At 35.8% G+C, this 19,719-nt stretch overlaps 1 protein-coding gene and 1 long non-coding RNA gene across 3 annotated transcripts in view; one reads left to right on the top strand and one right to left on the bottom strand.

Annotated features, from left to right (window-relative positions):
- The window catches only part of MGAT4C (MGAT4 family member C), a 323,143-nt gene that overhangs the window by 125,869 nt on the left and 177,555 nt on the right, over nucleotides 1-19,719 (bottom strand).
- Nucleotides 1,699-19,649, top strand: LOC113460180 (uncharacterized). Of its 2 annotated transcripts, none has more exons than XR_003381939.2 (3): nucleotides 1,699-2,078; nucleotides 18,449-18,545; nucleotides 19,113-19,649. It is a non-coding gene; the product is annotated as an uncharacterized LOC113460180 (long non-coding RNA). The 2 variants fall into 2 exon arrangements; XR_012580064.1 differs by having other exon boundaries at nucleotides 18,992-19,649.

Below are 19,719 nucleotides of genomic sequence, written 5' to 3'. Positions count from 1 at the left end.
ATATTGGGAGATCTCATATTAAGCCAGGTAATGATGCATTGCTAAATGACATGGACTTGTGCATTGGGTAGGTATGTAACTGAGGGACAGGTGAAAACACTTTTTCTTTAAATTAAAAAGTATTAAAAGCATAGCTGCAAGATTAGCATAAGATAAATTCAAGTTTAATAATCATCTAAGCAATAAGGACAGAGTAGTAAAATGCTAAATACTCCTCTCCCTTATAGGCCATGGTCATCTCACCTAGGAAAATTTGCTAGTAAAAAGACAAGAAAGAATAATAAAGGCTTCATCTTAACAAAAATATGTTCTTCTAGCACCATCCATATTATAGACATGTCATTTAATAAAAGCCTGAGATTGTTTGTCACATTATTATCCAGAGCTGAATTAAGAATGGTAAATACCAGGAACAGCACAGACAGGACTGAACTAGTAAAGAGCACAAAAGTGTAATACAGCTGAGAAGCCCTACTGTCTTAAGTGGTATTTGAGATGAAAATAACTATTATTCTTCTGACAGTGACTAGAGCAGAGATAGTCATAGCTAAATTGAATGACAATATATCTCAATTTTACAAGCACTTGTAATACTCACTGGATATGTCATTATTTTAAACTTTGTATTGTAGAATCATGGATGGTATAATCATGGATTACTGAAATAAAGACAGAGCTCTTAAGTGACCTAGCGAATTCTAATCACTATAAAGTAACTGTCATCAAGCTTTTAAATTAACTGGAACCTGCTATTTATTATTTCCTATTAGGTACACTATTTGACTAGTTAAACTGGTTATTGGATTCTTCATACAGTAGCCCCTGAACTCCTTCAGTCAATTAAATTCTTTATTGAATCTGATTTGTCAATGTCAGTGTCACTTCTAATCTCTTAAATCCACATTGGTTCAGAAGCTTTAAAATGTACTTATTCAGTTGCAAAACTAGGAAGTTAGGCAGAATCCTTCCCCTCTCCCTCCTCTCTCTGTGCAAGCCATGAACCTGCCAACAGTACAAAAGATATAAACACTTGTACATACACTGTTATGTAGCTGCAGAATGAGCTGCTTTTTAAGATGAGCTACAGAGCATAAACAGGAAAAACATATAAACAAAAAACTCTATTGGGTGTTTTGATACCAGCATGTTGTATATTGAACACTTTTTTCTTTGACTCAATTTCTTATCACTTTAGATTACAAAAATTAGCAGAACAAAGTAACTATAGCTAATTCCAGAACTGGAAACTTCAAAATCTTGGTAATACTCTTCACAGGTTTTGAGTGACATCTGCAAAAGTATTCCAGAGCATTTTTAAACCTGTTACAAAATAAAATTTCCTCTTCTTAAATCTCCCCGATTCTCTGTTCATCAACAAAAGCTAGATTTCAAAGGAAAAACACAGGTGGTGAAGGAAAAGAAAGGAAAAATACAAGTATTAAATAACTGATCTGCCCGACGTTCTTGTCAGCCTAGTAACTCTTTAGTCCACCTGAAGAGCAGCACAAACATGCTGGCTATTTATTTCCATATTGCAAAGTAGAGTTTGCCTGACACAGACTTCTTTTTCCTTTAAAACCATTCCCTTTCTAAAGGACCTCCTTTCTGCCAGTAAAAAAAAAACCTGCTTTTTACATATTACAGGCATATAAGCATATAAGGGGAGCAATTCCCCTCCCAGGTTAGGCGCATCACCTTTATTCTGAAAGAGAAGGCAAAGCACGCCAGGCTCTTACCAGACACAGGGAAAACAATCGCTTCGGCTGGCTCCAGCGGCGCGGTGTGCGAGGCAGCCGGAGCGATCCCTGGGCCTCACACAGCAGCGAGATAATCGGCACTGGCGGAGGAGCCGTAAACATCCATCGCGGCGGGCTTGGGCAGGGCAGGGCAGGGCTGGGCTGGGAGCGGCGGGTGCTGCCCCGGCCGGCCGGGCTGGGCTGGCGCTCCGGGCGGGATGATGTCAGGCACAGCCCCGGGCGGGCGCTCATTGGCTTCCCTCACCTGCGCCGGCCCTTAACCCTAAACTGCCGGCCGCACACTGAAAGAAAGGTGTCTAATCCTTCCATACATACGCACAGGTGGGGGCTTTCTGGCTTTCCTCTTTTTTTTTTTTTTTCTCCCATTTTTTTTTCACCTTTCATTTATTCTCTTTCTTCTTATTTTTACCTCTCCCCCCCCCCCCCCCCTTTCTCTTCTTCTTTTTTTTTTTTTTTTTTTCCCTCCCTTGGTGGAAATGAGACTGCACAAGAAGCTCCTGCTTTGGGGACCAGGTGCTTGTTGTGGTTTAGCTATTGAAATGTAGCAATTAAGCAAATTCTAAAAAAACTAATTTGCCTAAATTATTAAACAAGACCCTCAGGTAACTGCGCTTGCATCATCTGTTTGCTAAATGACAGTAATCATCAAAATATTGTACGGAAAAGGTATTAAAGGAAAGGTTAATGCATGCAGCACCTGGAGAAGTCATATTTTTAATGATTTTGCATTGCATCCTCTTCAGGCATGAGATTAATAAAGGCACATGCTGGAAAAAGGGTGTAAACTCAAGAATATTTCACTGTTGCAATGTTAGGTTGATTCTTGTGTCTTTTTAGGAATTTAAAACTAACAGAAAAAAGTATAGGGATGTACAAATGTACATGAAGAGTCATTCCTTGAATGCTAATTAACAGCCCAGATATTCTGTCGTAAATGAGGCATGAAACACATTGCCCAATGTATGATGTCCTAAATATAGTGGCACTAAGTATTTAGCTATGTTACAGGCAATATCATAAATCATGAGAACTCTAAAATGAGTCCAAATCTGTGCTTAAATAATTGCTTTTTCCATAAATGAGTATTTTGATATCTCATCTTTAAGTGGCAAAAAATCCTTTTGCTCTATAGAAAAATGAAAAAAAAAACCTGATCTACCACATATTGTATTTGTAACTTTTGTTCTATGTCAACTTTTTTTAATCTTGGGAAACGAATACTTTCTTGAAATGGATAGGAACCTGATCCCAAATGTATTTACAGTAAGTGATATAACACACCAGTCTATTTTTGGTCTGCTATCCCTCAAAAAAAAGGAAAATATTGTTGCTCAGTTTTTTCTCTGGGGGGAAAAACAAGACCAAAGAACAAACTACAAGCCAAAAAAACCCAGGAAAAATGAAATATAATCAAACACAATCTAACTTAATCTAAAAGATATGTAAGGTAAGGTTTCTAGAATAAACTTGATAAAGAGCTCTGTCATTTTCTTGTGGCTCTTTCACAAGTTTTAGAGACTCAGGAGATTAAATTCTGGGGACTTAATAACACCAGTTTTGTGTGGGGATCTGGAGGTTAACCTATTAGTCAAAACACTCTTTAGTCCAAAATGAAAGCCTTTGTTCACTTATCTCTGCTCAGAAAACGTAGTAGTTCAGATGGAAATAACTATAAAACAGATTCATTGTTATGCAAAGTGAAAAAACTGAATTTCATGTCAGAAAAGACTAATTTGGACAATGGGAATGTCGGCTTTGCTTATGTATGATTAATGATAAAGGTAAGACATAGTATCATGAGTCATAAGGAAAAGAACTATTGATGAGATAAATTATGCTTAAATGTATCATGTGCAAAAGTTATATTCTCCTGAATATTTAATGGTACCTATAGTCTAGACCAAACTGACGCATTGTTGCCAAAATGTTACTACACTGGTTGATTCAGCATGAAAAATACCTGGATTTCCCATATCCAGTTAATCTTAAAATGATGAATTAAAGTTCTATGCATTTTTTATTCTTGTGTAGAGCACACTTTATACCTTTAAAGAGTGTATCACTCACAGACTACCTGCTAGACCATCTTTAATGGGAGAATACCATACTTTTACAAAGTTCTCAGTGTTCACAAAGTTTGTTATTCTCCAGCGATAATAGAGAACCTATGCTTTATAACTAAGCAGTAACTTAGAAAATTTACTTAATGTAGTATCAATGCTAATTTGAAATATTAGTGTAGAATACTTTTTTAGTAAATGACCTGCAAAATTTGACATTTTCTTTACAAAAAATTTTTTTCTACAGTAATATATGATTATTGAATGTCTTGAAATTGAACTATTTATGAATTTATTGATAAATTATCAATTTTTCCATGCTCCTTGTTTCATAACTTGTCTATTACCTGTATTTTTAAAAACCATGGAAGAATTTGGAGATCCAGGCTGAACAAAGTTAAGAGTTGTAGATAGCAGAGCAGTTCCATGATCCTAATGAAGTCACACAGCATTTTACACCCTGCAATATGCTGTCACACACGGGTTATAAGCAGTTTGAAATACAAATAATGAAAATATATGATAGTATTCAAATTACACCCTTTAAATATGCAATAGTAGCAAGTCACTTCAGGAAAAAAAAAGAATAATCTGTAAGGCCATTTCTTTAAAAGAAAAATCTCTTCAGTGAAGTAAACATAGGTTACAAGAACTCAAAGCAGACTGTGTATGAAACCCAGGAACACAGAATTCATACACTCCTATCACTGTGCCATGAGTTCCATTTCTGAAAATATTGGCTTGTCCCACCTGGCACAGACAATAAAGGTGCCGTTGGCAGTGTTATTTCTCAGCATTTTGTAGTTTCAAGTTCAAATCACACAGAAAAAGAAAGAAAAGAACAAGAAAATGAAAGAGAAGTGACTAATTATTTTCAATAACTATCTGTTTTTCTTTCTATAACCTAATATTAATCGATGAATGAATAATGTTGAAAAATCTAACTAGTGGGGATATTTTAGTCCTCGAGCAAAGTGAAACTCAGGTTTATTAGTATATATTTCCCATGAGCTGAAATCATTATTGCATTTAATTGCTTGACAATTATTTCTGTCACATCAATTTAATGGTTAAACCAATTATTTATATTACAAAACATTTTTCTGCACCAAATTCTAATTGAAAAACACAAATGGTTTTTCAGTGTTGCTTAACCTATACATTATTAATATTTCAAGGGCTAGGTTTAAAGATTTTTGGGGAAATTAGAACTCAGTCAGGTGATGAGTTTTTAGAGATGGATTGTGTAAGCTCAAAATTACAGCTCTCATAACCCTGTACATGAGATGAATATCAAGTCAGGTAGACCTGATGACTATTATAAACATTTTTTTCCTCCAGCATTCAGACAACAAGAGCTACCAGCTCTTAGAAGATTTTTATCCACAAGATGGCAGCTCTGTTTGCGTGGTCACTCCTTTTAGCAATGTTCAACTTGAAAATCATAACATGGTATTTTTTTTTTTTAATTTTATAGCAGAGATGATTTTCTGTCAGCGTAGGAATTTTAAAAAAATCCCCAAACAAGCACAATAGATATACATTGATTAACCCAATATTGAGGTAAAATTTGCTAAGTTAAGAATAAGAAGAAAACATTCAACAGTGCAATTTTTTGAGTTCTTTAAAGAATTTCCATTTATACCCATATGTTTTTCATGCTTTAATTTCTGGACCATCAAGCCCAGTGTAACCTTTAGCAGATTAAATTTAAAGAGTATTAAAGTTTTTACTGATAGAAAATTCTTGTTTGCCTAAAGGAGACATAGGTTAATAGGTTTCCTCTCTAGGTAATGGTCTATTTTAGTTTGCTTTATACCTAAACTCATCACGAATACTTATTTATGTTACTAAAATCTAATAGATATCTTTATTTCTATGTTAAGAAATGCTGAGATGTTTATGTAGGGATCAACCACAGACATTTAATAACCACGTGTGCCTTGTGAAATGGATAAAGCACAGAAAAACACCAATAACAGGGTCTAGCTCTTTCCAAGGGGTTCACTCAGAGCTGAAACGGTTCGCAAGAATAGACATGAAATCATTTTCTCCATCAATGAAACCCAGTAAATTAAAATGAAGCTTTACTGAAACAATGCATAATTTAACATGGAAACAGTTTGCCCATGGAATAGCCATTTCAAAGGAAATTATTTGGCCTAGCTTCCTGTCTGCATGCAGTCTTTGATGGCACTTCTGGAGTGGAATCACTGATCCCTCAGACAGGAGTAAGGAATTCTGAGTTTCCTAAAATTTATCATTGACCGAGACCCTTTACACATATAATTATAAATCAGTGCACAGGAGCTTACAGGCTTGTAGAAAATACAGAATTCTTGATGTAGCTTCCATCTTAATGAAAAAGAGATGAACTCTTTTTAAGTAGGGTGGGGCAGCAGTACATGCGTGAATGGTTGCAATGGATCACCTAATGGGCAGTAACTTGTTAACCAGGCAGCAAGGCCAAGATTCATGGCTTAAAGGCTCTTACCTGCTCTCCGTGTTTTACACAATGGAGAAAACACAACTCTGAGATGTGAAATTCCAGAGGACAAGATCATATTTGGCAACCTAACTCACATCAGCATTGCCTAGGTTGAGGTGAGCAGCAGAAGAGAAGCAGATTAAAAGGGTCTAAGGAGAAAAGGTGTTCTGATAGAAGCATAAAGGCCATTGGAGATAGTTTAGACTGCTGTGAAGGTAAGGCAAGCTGCCCAATGCACAATATGAACCTGAACTCAGTTATGTCAGAGCAGATGATTCAGTACAAATTACAATCCCAGAGTGAGTGGTTCATATAGCCAACTGTAACAGCACACTACTCGTCAGAGTATTGTCACAACAGAAGTGCTGGTCTTTCATCACAGAATGTCAAAATACATTTATGTCACAAAGTTACCTGTTCATTCCATAAACTCAACTGCAAAAAGTGTCAGGAGAAAAGACTCAGCTTTTCTGTACATGCATATGTGGAGGCGACGCTCTATGTCAGCATCAGTCAGCTGTTATTTTGGGTCTACTGTGAGGGTCTAATTTAATTCACTTCCAAAAAAACCCAAAACCAAACAATTTTATATGGATTAGAATGATATAATAAAGCTACCTGGGCCAAGTACTGGCAGCATTCTCAATAAGAAAACATGAATGTGAAGTTTGAATTTTTACTCTGAATAGGTAAATTTTCAGAAAAAAAGCTATTGAAATGTGGAAATATTTTCTACTTCTCTGATGATCACATCACTGCAGTATTTCAGCTGGTCACAAGGTGGTCACAAGCATCTCCTTGTTAAATGGCTACAATTTTTCTCCAACTGGAACATTCAGAGAAATATTTTACAAATCTGATTCTAGAGCTGAATGGTATTTATACAAAAACTCTGACAAATTTTCAGATCTCAGAACTATTAGATCTCTGGGAAAAAATTCTAAGACAAAACTGATAAGAACACAGTTGCATAAATTTTCTACATAAAATAGGATTATTTTGTAAACCACCCACTCAGCCCCTAGTTTCCGTAATTGCTTCGGAAATGTTTTGAATATTAGTCTATTATATTTTGATAATTAATTACTTCATTATTGATGCCTAGGTAAGGCATTTAAAGTTTCAAAGTTGAAATCTTATTTGGTAAGGGCAAACAGTAGAGAAGAAACTCATAATGACTTCACACACAAGAATATAACCTAAGTTATAAAATAAAAACTTCACAGATTTTTTAAAATTTAAATTTCCCTTTTGATAACATTATCAAGTGTAAGTGTAACCCCAAATAGAAAGATCAAAAGTACTGCTGGAAGCTGTGATTGCTTTGCAATATAGTTTACCCAAATTAAGGGTCGCAGGGGTAAAAGAATGAGTAGAACTTCCTGAAAATCATGGTTTGAATTCTAATGTTCATTTCAACATCTTGACCTGTAAGATAGTTGACCATTTTAGAGCAGAATTTTCAGACACTACTGTAGTGAGGGAAGCTCTGTTAACATTTAAATCAGCAGACAAAATTTTTGTAGACTCAAGTCTGAAATTCTGGTCTTTGAGAACACCTCTCGTGATCACTACAAAATACAATACAGGCATCCACTTCTTGAAGTTTTCCAGCATTGGGCATGCCAAATTCCAATTTGCAAGGGATACTAAAGGTACTCAATATTAATGACAGTCTACAAAAGACATAAATTATGTCATAAATTCATCACATGAGATAATAATTTACTAGCTGTACAACCCTTTCTCCTTCACACTGGGATTCAACTTGTTCCTGAGTTTCCTTCTCACATGACGACTTTTTCAGCTGTTCAGTTGAAAGCTTATCAAAGAGGAAATTATTCAGAACAAATATGTCAGTGTTTGGTGTTTTACCAGGAGATTTTGAACCAGTATGAAATGAAGAGCTTGTTTCTGCAGCTAGCATGACAGTGTACAAAACCATGTCACACTAAAAAGGCAGAGGTGAATGACTGAGGTACAGTGTTCTGCTGACTGACCAAGCAACCTTTCTGATGTGCTAAATGTTAAGATAAATTTGAACTGACAAATAACTACATTTTTGTTATTTATACACAAAAAAGGTTATTTTCAAAAGCATTTATAGCAATATCTAATACAGTCATTACATCATTAAAATAAGCATACTGAAAATACAGAGAAAAAAAATTTAAAGAGGATACTAAGAAAGGTATTCATCTTCAGTGTTGATTGTTAAGGGAATACTAAATACAAGATGAAGATCTTGAGGACATTGACATATGAAGTGATTTAGTCTTGAAGACATTATCTTCATCCTGACATTGGTTTGAGAAACAGAAGTGAAAAGGACAGCTTACTGTCAGAGGTCTCTGCTGGTGACTGGTGAGATGCATTTAAAAATTGCTGTTATATTCATATTAATATACAAAGTTATATATGGTGTATATGGTATGTCATAAAATGCATTTAGGCATATTTTAAAGTAGAGTTTCTGAAGGTAGTAAAAGAAAATAAGAAAAAATATTAAAAATACAAAGTTTTCAGTACTGCTTAATAAAACTAATTCCAGGGGACAGAAGCAGTGATAGGAGAAGAAAAATATATTTGAACTAAAATATGGTAGACTTAGATTGCATGTAAGGAAGAAATTCTTTGCTGTGATTGTGGTGAGACACTGAAGCACATTGTTCTGAGATGCTGTGGATACTCAGTCACTGGAAGTATTCAAAGTCAGCTTGGATAATTTGACCTGTTGAAAGTTGTCCCTGCTCATGGCTAGGTAATTTCTGAAGTCCCTTCCAATCCCAAACATTCTATGATTCTATGACTTTTTGACAAAATCATAATTATCTGCTATCACAGATAGTGTCTTGAATGTTACAACACTGAGATGCAATTTGAATTATTATTCAATAAAGCACACATACAGTTTCCTGTAGATTGAAAAGCACATACAAGATACAATACTAACACTACTTTATTAAGCACAGTCTATTAAAATGATAACATCTTAGGTTTTAGAACAGCTTTATTAATTAAAGCTGGTCAAACCATTCTGCACAAAATAGCTGAATTTTGGGGGTAATGTTCAATTAGCCTGCTAGATTAAATCTTTCTTGGTTTAAATCTGTCTGCATGATTTAAAATGTGAAATCTCTGCTATATATGGAGTTCAGTTTTAAATTAACACAAGTACAGGTATCTACATGTGGGGTAGGTATCTTACCTTACTTTATAACCATGCAGAGCAAATCGATGCAAACATTGGAGCCTAGAAATAATTTCATTTTGCTTTAAACTAGGTATCTTTGGACAGATACAGTTGCCTAAACACAACAGTTGTTCTAAATAATGTTTAATATTTTTTGAGATGGCCAAGGGTATCTGAAGGATCAACGTGCTGCAGTACTTCAGCTGGTCACAAGGTGGTCACAAGCAACCTAGCTCACATCAGCAAATTCAGCTACTACATGCCAGTGTAGCTGAATTCTCCTTTCTGAAAAGTGGAGGGTAGACACAGGAGTTACAGGAAACCTGCAGCCTCCTCATCCAAGGTCTCCAGGCCAGGCAACTAAACAGCAATTTTCAAAAATCCAAAAACCAGTTTTGCAAAGAATGTATGTTTTACTTGTTTTCCCTTTTGGTGTGTACTTAAAAAAATTTAACTGTGAGGTAAAATAAACCCAGTTATTGTAATTCTATGGAGTGTGGGCATAAATTGCATATATATCTTGCAGTTTTAGATGAAGCACAGGAAGAATGGTGATCAATATTATGTTTTATTGTCTCAGTATTACCTAAAATACACCAAGGGAGGAAAACCAAAAGTATATGGCTATTTTTATCAGCAGGATTGTGAGAGTACATGTGCTCTCTGAGGCAGGACTTCTCCATAATGTGTTTGCTTTTCAGTTGTGAGCCTGAGATTTTAATAGCTTTATTTTTGTGATTTTTTTTTCTGAAGTAGACATTAGGATATCTAGAGCAGAGTGTTTATGCAGAATCATTCTGCATAAAAGTGAAATTCAATGTTCTCAAAAGAAAAATCTGAGCAATACGAACATGAAAACATAGGAGTTGCATCCTATGCTAGACCTTTGCTGTCAGTTTTTCCTCTTGTTGCTTATTTCTGAAAGTCACATCAAGGAATTATATGTGTACACTAACACCTGTTAGCACAGTGTCTCACTGCATTTGCAAATTTGTAACACTTTCTTTGGTTAAATGAAATTATATAATCCACTGCTTCTATATTAATTCTATTGTGTTTCTCTTGCTTGTAATTAATTTCAGGAAGTAGATTTTTTTGTTTGTTTGTTTGTATCTAGTGAATTGACCCTGTCTGTATGCCAGGCCCCCAACAAGACCATTCTATTACTCCCCTCCAGAAACTGACAGGGGAGAAAAAATATAACAAATGGCTCATGGGTGAAGGTAAGGACAGGGAAAGACCACTCACCAATTGCTGTCGTTGGCAAAACAGACTCAGCTCAGGGATATTAAATGAATTTATCACAAACAAAATCAGAGCAGGGTAATGAGAAGTAAAATAAATCTTAAAAACACTTTCCCCCAACCTGTTCCTCCTTCTTGGGCTCTACCTCCTCTCCCAGCAGCACAGGGACTCAGGGAATGGGGGTCATGGTCAGTTCATCACAGGTTGTTTTTGCCACTGCTCAGGCAGCAGAGACCTTCCCCTGCTTCAGCGTGGGATCCCTCCTGTGGGAGACGGGAACAGTGTAAGTCCATCCCCAGGGAAACAGTTCTTCACAAACTGCTGCCATGTGTTCATTACCCCTGGGGTCACAAGTCCTACCAGGAAACCAGCTCCAGCGTGGGTTCCTCTCTCCAGAGGGCTGCAGCTCCTTGGCAGAAGCCTGTTCCAGCCTGGGTTTCACACCCTCCCTTCATGCATTCAGCTGCTCCGGTGTGGGTGTCCCCCGTGGGCTGCAGGTGGGTCTCTGCCCCCCCCATGGACATCCATGCTCTGCCACCTGGAGCACGTCCTCCCCCTCCTTCTCCCTGGTGTCTGCAGAGCTGGTCCTCTCACATATTCTCACCTGCTCTTCTCTAGCCACAATTATATCTGAGTAATAGCTTTTTTTTTTGCCTACCTAAATGTGTCATCACATTCCCATCATTGTTGATTGTCCCAGCCGTGGCCAGCAGCAGGTCCGTCTTGGAGCCACTGAGGCTCTGCATGACATGGAGGAAGGTTCTGGCAGCTTCTCGGAGAAGCCATCCCTGCAGCTCCCTCCGCCACTACCCAAACCTGGCCACACAAAGCCAATAAACTCTGTAAAGCATATCTTTCTTAGTTATAAACGTTTTTAACAGTCCTCTCTATATACTGCTGGGTCAGTGAATCTTCCACTTTTAGAGGACATGATAACTATGCCACAATGACAAGTTTTCTTCCTATTTAAAGTGCATGACAGAGGAGTTGCTTGAAATGATGCCAAAACAGACCACTATTTGACTGTGCTGACTTCATGGGTAGAGGCTTTCTCCCACCAGCTCTGCTAAACCAAAACAAAGACTCATGTTTTCCACAGTAACCTTGTTTTAATCTAAAAAATTCCCAAAATTTATTCAAACGTGTATCTTTTGATATAACCTTGCTTTGGATTCAATTAATAATTAGTTCCTTTTTTGATTATTTTCTGCCTTACTTTAAGTTACAAAATTATATAAATATTATCTATTCTGAGTTTTCTTATTGAAGTTAATGACTCATATATTCCACTTCATCTGCTTAATAAAGTTTGAATCCTATTTTATCTTTTCTTTTCTGAAATTAATAATCTGTATGACCTTTGCAACCTTTCTTTGACTTAATATTAAATCTTCATATCTATTTTTGCTTTCTATGTCTTAAATTGATGAATCCAGTTTTGTTTCATTCAATAAAACTGTTTCCTTTAATCAGTTGATCTTAATTTTTATTTAGATGAGAGAATCCTTTATTACAGTTTCCTTGCCATAATTTCTTCATTTCCATGAAAGATATAAAAGAATAACAAGAAAAATTATTTTAAACAATTAATCTATTGCTTTAATACAGAGTTTCTTTCACCTCTGTATCCTCTTCCCATCCCATATGTATTTTTTAGTTTTTACCCATTTTATGTTTTATTTGTGTTTTTGAAATTTTGTTTCTGTTTTGTCTCAGTAAGGTGCACTCTGAGCCTCTTGCAGCACAGCTTTCCTCCCACATGCTCTCTCTGCACAATCAAATTTGAGTGTGGCTGTAATTCATCCCTGTGGCAAAAGGTAGAAACAAAGTCTGTGAATTGTCTAAGTCCAACGACAGCCTTTAAATAGACTGTATATTATCACTGTGCATATAAATGAGACATGTAAATGGAGTTTCCTCTGTCAATTTGTTTGCAAATGTTAGATATGTACAGCCCAAAAGAAGCCCCCTGGGGAAAAACAAAATGCAATGAAAACCAGCAATCCTAACATAAACCAATCAAAACCATGACTTATATGAACTTTCAAAGTTGATATAAATTATATCTCTTATAAAAAATTAATTTTCACATTATCAGTATTCTTATTGACAAGATGGATGTTTGAGGGTTTTTTCCCTTTATGTATTCGATTGGCTTGAAATTATTAACATGAACGGAACTCGACAGCTGAAATAAATGCCCTTTGTGGACTCACCAAAAATTGAAGGTGAGTTCTAAGTCTGTTTTGTAGGCTGGTTGAAATGTTTGCTTACTTCATATTCAAAACTCCAAGATGTCATTTCAGACCTTTGGTCAACCTCCATGCTTAGGATCTTTTCATCAGTCATTATTTCTGTTGCCATGTGATCCCTTAGCTGCGATTGAAGTTTGCATTTTTAAAATCACATTTTACATAAAAATAACTTTAAAACTACATTACCTAGATGTTTCCTAAATAGATAAGAATCAGAGAATCACAGACTAATAGGATCACAAATGAGTAAGGTTGGAAAGGACCACAGTGGGTCATCTAGTCCAACCTCAAAAATAGCAAGTAATACATGATAATCATGGAATCATATAATACACTAATCATTAATGTCCAACTCCTGACCCTGTACAGAGTGGCCACAAGAATCACACCATGCACTTGAGAGGATTCTCCAGATGTTCAAACGCTGTCAGGGCTTGTGCTGTGACCAATTCCCTGGAGAGCCTGTTCCCATGCTCAACCACCCTCTGGGTGAAGAACCTTTTTCTAATATCCACCCTTAACACAACTTCACGCCATTCTCTCAGTCCCTGTCACTGGTCACCACAAGGAAGAGATCAGTTCCTGCCCCTCTTCCCCTCACAAGGAAGTTTAGGCTGTGATGAAGTCTCCCCTCAGATTCCTCCAGGCTGAACAGACCAAGTGACCTCAAACACTCCTCATGTGGGTTTCCTTCACCATCGTCGCAGCTCTTTAGAAGTTCTCTAATGCCTTAACGTCATTTTTGCACTGTGGTACCCAAAACTGCACACAGGACTCAATGTGAAGCTGTACCAGTGCACAGCAGAGTGGGATGCTGGTGAAAAAAGTTAGAAAGAAGGTCTACCAAACGAAGGCCTACTTCTAAATCTATAAAACTCGTATAAAATACACTAGTATACTAATATAGAAATTCTCAACTTTTTTATTTAGCTTTACCTCAATGGGATAGGGAACACATAATCAATAACAAAATGGTAGTTATTGCCTTCAAGTTAGGTGAGGCTGAATCTCCAGCAGATTTAAACTAGTGCAGCTTTTAATTGTTGAAATTCAGTTGTGTCATTGTAGATTAAATGGGGCTGTGCCAAAATTTCATTTGAAACTTTCACTGTGTACCAAAACATCTCTTATGAGTGAAATGTCTCTGTAGGTTAATTTGGGGTCATTTAGAAGAAATTTAAAGGAAGACATTTCTAAATTTTTAATCACAAAAAATATGTTAATGAAATGATCCTGTTCATTAAAAAAGTTCTTTGGGATGTTATCTGGGAGGAATGGTAACTACTTTTAATTACAACACCCTGTCTAGTCTGAATAATTTAACCACAGAGCATTTTGTGTTACAGTGAGTCATTGCTGCAGCCTATGATCCTTCATTCTCTCAAGCAGCTCTTTTAGGCCCCTCACTCTCATTCTCCTTCTGTTTGCATTATTCAACACCTTGAAGCACTAGTTAGAAACACTCATAAAGAGGCAATGATTGTGCTTCAAAAGATTAAAAAGAAAGGAGTTCTTCTTGGTATTTCTTACTTTCCATTGTGAAACACTGTTTGTACTTGGAACTAACCTTGCTTTGTATTTAAAGAACTGTTCATCAAGATTATTGTGTTCAAGGATGATATTTTTTGTGCAGAGTAACTTTCCACGATGAATAATTTCTTTCAGCTGCCTTCAAGAACCCTACTCACAGACATGCAGGAAAACAGCAATTCACTGTGATGGTCAGGAGTGAGCACTGCTGATACCAAGAGAGGAAACATGTTCCAGTATCCTTTAAAATGAAAAATATATTCCTTGCAGTCCCCGGCTGGCTAAGCAGAATGACTGTTTACTCAAAAATGACTGCGTGCAGATGAGGAGAGATATTATGGCTTAGATAGGATCTCTCAGTAAAGAGATGAAAATGCCATCATTTTTTAATAAATAATCTGAAATATTTAAAGTCAGATTGTTAGGTGATTTGTTTTGGATTTTTGGTTTTTTAAATTCCTTTAGCCAAATTTCAGCAGCTTCTTTCTCATTCAGAATAATAATCTGCATGATAGAAAACAGAAATCAAAAAATTCATTTCCTCTAAAAAGTCTCTTAGAATATATATATTATTTTCCACTAAATGTAATTTTCTACAGTGTGTCTTTCAGATTGACAGTACTGAGGGACAGCTACTGAGAGGAAACATGCATTTTCCATTGTAAAACTAGATTTTAGACCTAGTTAGAACATATTTCTTGCAGATATGTCAAGTCCTCCTTGGCTTGTTATCCTCCTTGTAGCTGCAGGGATGGCAAATGTTGAAAATTCATAATGTTCTCTCTTCACACAAACAAAACCCAAGAAAATAGTTTTTCTAAAAAAAGAGGTCATTTCTACTTACACAGTTAAAAAAAAAATAAAAATTTCCATCTGGGTGTTTAGTTCTCAAATGGAAAAGAGCAAAATGCATCCTAGAGAAGTCATTATAAGAGACTACCCAAAAATAATTAATAAGAAGATGTGTAGAAACTGTCATATGTACATATGATGTAAAATAAATTAATAGAGGTTTACATTGCTTTCATTGTTTTCCACAATGAGTGCTGTTTAATTCAATTTGACCTTAATTAGTGTAATTGATAGTAGTTTTAGAGCTGCATGCCATTTTAATAATGTAGTTACAGCTTTCATGACAGAAGAAAAATGAAATAGCAGCTAGGAGTTAACTATTAAGAGTGAGAGAGCAGAAAGGTAAAAGGAAAGACTCTTCTCTTCTAGGACTCCAGGGCTTTTATGGCGTTAGTAATGAATGACTAATGTATTCTAAGAGGAGCACGCTGATCCCCAAGGATGTAATGAAGGGCAGTAGGAGGTAGGATCAATATGAGTAAGAAATTTTATATCGTTAGGAAATCACATGGCTACAAGAGTACACAGATAGACCAGTAAAAATGCCAAAGCTTGAATACAAGCCATGTATATACATGCATGTATGAATAGGATTACCTGGGCCTGTGTATTTGGGGCTCAGACTGTGTCAGAGAGAGTGCTTAAAAGTTTTTTTTGGGAAAACATGCAGTGTTGCATCTGGTCACAAGGTTAGAGAGAACAACAGGACAATCAAAAATTACTTTGGGATGGATTTGAAATAAGACCAGGGTATAATGAAAAAAAAAGGCAATGAATGAGAGCTTCTAAGTTGTGAGCAAAACATTCTAAATGAGTAGGTGCATTCATTAGCTTCAAGTGGCAATGTTTTTCTTGAAGGTTTCTCCTATCACTGTTAATGACACTCAGTTTCTGAAGCTTGGAGGCTTTACAAGGAAAGAAAACTTGTTCTACTCTCTCTTTCTCACAGATATGGTTAAAGAAAGCAGCATAAAACAAAATAAACCTCTACCAGTGGTACTTAGTGCATATTATACTGCAAGAAGAAGCAAGCATGTCTAGCTAACTGCCAATTATATCTAAATCTGTATTCCACTAAATTCCTCTCTGGCACTACAGTTTGGCGCAGTACTTTTGTAAAAGTTACAGGATATGATGAATTCATCCACAGAGGCTTACTATATTTTTTGTTCTAACAATTCTTTTTATTTCTTTAAAATAAAAAGAAAAACATGAACATAGAGTTAATCAAAAAATATGGCAAAAGATGGCTGAATGGAAAATGAAAGAATCTGGGGACATATACTAGTTTGTAACTGTACATGTAACTAGCAAAGAACTTAGTTGACTTTAGGAAGACCAGCTTGCTTATGAAAATAAATAACAAAACATAGCTCTTATAACTTCAGCAGAATCATACCTATTTCAAAGACCAAGCAAAAACATCTGAAGTGAGGTACTGACTATGTTATTCATAAAATATTTTTGAAGTTTCTGTCTTGATGGCATTTATATACAAACACACTTAAGAGTGTGCAACTGTCTTACAGACATGTGAACACCCAGATGTAAGAAAGAAAAATATTACTAAAGATTTGTAAAGTAAATTCTCATCCAGCTTTTTTTCTAGTCTTGCAGAATGATTGCCATTTTTTCTTTTTCCTTTGTGTTTTTGCTGTCCTGCATTCTTAAACAGCAAAATGAACTTTGATAATAGGGATTTTAAAACTTTCATTACCTAGGAAAAGTGGAAAACATTCACCCTGTTGTTAAATCTGTTGTTGTTCGAGCTAAAAGTATATTGTGGCTACATGATGGACAAAGTTCTTTTTTTAGATCAATCAGTGCAAAAAAGAAAACACTCTTTCTTTTTCTGTGCATGTTGTTATGACATATTTTAATATTGGAATTAATACTTAAGGGTCAATTGAATCCAGAAAACAATGAACTCAAGGTTAGACACAGAATTCTACCTTTGGTATGAAAAAATATGTACAACAATTGCTTTTGTTGTATAGCTTTATAAAATTGGTGCTATATTAGATGACTTTTCCAAAAATTTTAATCATGCGTATTTAGTCTTGCACTACTTAATTACTAAACATGCAAACATTATTTGCCTTCTATATCTTCTTCTCCTCTGCTTTAACTCAAGAGTCCTTTAGCTGTAGCCACCATGTGCTTCAGAAAGTTAAATCTTTCAATAAAAGGGCAATGTACAAGAGAATCAGAGGATATATTTGAAATCAGGTCACAGCTCTGATGAGGCACAGCACCTTGATTTCATTATGGTTTTCCCTTCACAATTATATAAATCATGAAAAACAAATAGCATTTTTGATTCCTCCTTTGTCTTATACACTGCTCACTCAGTCCAAGTACAAATTAAAATATCAGAGATTTACCTAAAATTTATTTTCTGAGTTTCTTATAGGTATTCAACTCTACTTATTAATCAGTGAAAAGCATAGCATTCACACTCTGAAAAAATGGAAATCTCTTTTTATGATTCAAAGCCTCATTTTGGTCTAGATGATTTAATTTACTGGGGGAATTGTAGCAACATCAGTATCATCCTCCAATCAATAAAACCAAAACCACCACAAATCCCAGAGCATTTTTATCTATATAATACTTAACCATCATCTGCAAATGTTTCTCTGAATGAGACAGTGTGAGTTTTCTTGTGGATAGTTATGCTGTTATGTTCTTGACTACTCTGTGTACTGAATCATAAATTGAACTGTGCAACAAAATCTGCTTGGCATGAAAAGGTTTGTAAACTCACCTGCAAACTCCCTAAATTACTCTACTTTCTCCTTCTGGTTAAGGATGGAATTACCTTGTAGGGACTTGAAAAAATTATTGTGGCAGGGTATTTGCTATTTTATCCTGAAATAATCATGAACCACTTTAGACATGTAAATCCTGGACTTAAGTTCCATTGGGTTTTCGGAACATCTTGGTGACTGAATTAACTAAAGCTTAGAAACATAAAATTTTTAGCTTGTGAATATAAAATAGGTCGATTCATATTTCATGTTTCATATATGAGGACATTTATTACAATAGTGGTATTCTTTTTACAGCACCTCATATGTTGCAAGCTGGGGTTGTCTGAGACTGACTTATCATCTTACATAGCAACATGAACAGGATTTTAGCTTGTCATTGAGAAAGTGAAAGGTATGTAAAGAAATTGAATTTTTGGGGGTTTTTTTTTGGTTGTTTATTTGTTTTAATTGGATGACTAAAATAATCATGAAATATTTTTTCTCTGAAAGGTCACATGAAGTATTTGTTTGCACAGTACATCAAGTGGCTGTTGCTGAAAATGTATTTCAGCCTTTCCTGAGTGTAATATATAAGGATAAAGACTCTCAAATATATAATACTGCATTCTTAACTTAGCCTTCTTAAGCAGTAATTGCATCAAAAGATTGGGGTGAACAAGAAGCAGAGCAAGCAAATAGTCCATTTCTAAGATAAATATTTCATAAAACTTGTCTTAAAAAAAAAAGCTAAAATAAACCCTTTGACATAGATTAAAATCAAAGCTTTCCATTTTCAATCTTCAATTTCAATTTACTGAACAAACAGTTTGGACATCTTTCTTTCTTTTTTACTTTCAGGCCTGACTCCATTTTTATCAAATGTTAAGTGATTTGTAAAAACCTCTCATATTTACATAGTAATAAAGAAATGACATTTTTTCCATCTTACATGTAAAAAATTGCTAACTTTATGTCTTAGGTTGCAAATGCAAGATGTGGCCAGGGATATGTATTCTTCCACCACTGCCATCTGTTAGAGGTGGGGCTGTTGTCTTCTGTTAATAGACCACGTGTTAAAATCAGGTGGGGCAGTTTTCTTTATCTCCTCCACAACCCATCCTCCCTCTGAGAAATATCTCCTGTTAATGGGCCCTTGAGTCCTGCTGCATGACTGATAAAATTACATCATCCCGTTGTGGCATGCTCTGCCCGGGGGGAGGAGCCAAACATTCCTAACTGGATATAATCTGAGATTTGGAACACCACAGGCAGCCTTTTCCCACTGGATTCCCAGAGGAAGAAAAGGCCCATCTGCACCACCACTGGACCTTCGGAGGAAAACTACGCACTCTACAGATCACTGCTTCAATAGAACCACATCTGCCACTCCAGGAGGACTGCAGCCACCATTCAGCACTCTGACCCACAGGGTGTCAGGCCGTATTCTGACTCTGTCCGTGTTGTTTTGTATTACTGCATTTTTAAAAAATTATTTTTCCTAATAAAGAACTGCTATTCCTACTCCCATATCTTTGCCTGAGAGACTCTTAATTTCAAAATTATAAAAATTTGGAGGAAGGGGTTTT

Source organism: Zonotrichia albicollis, chromosome 4 (genome assembly GCF_047830755.1).
Source record: "Zonotrichia albicollis isolate bZonAlb1 chromosome 4, bZonAlb1.hap1, whole genome shotgun sequence".
NCBI lineage: Eukaryota > Metazoa > Chordata > Aves > Passeriformes > Passerellidae > Zonotrichia > Zonotrichia albicollis.
Note: the sequence above shows the minus strand (reverse complement) of the source record. Positions and strands in the feature narration are given on the sequence as shown.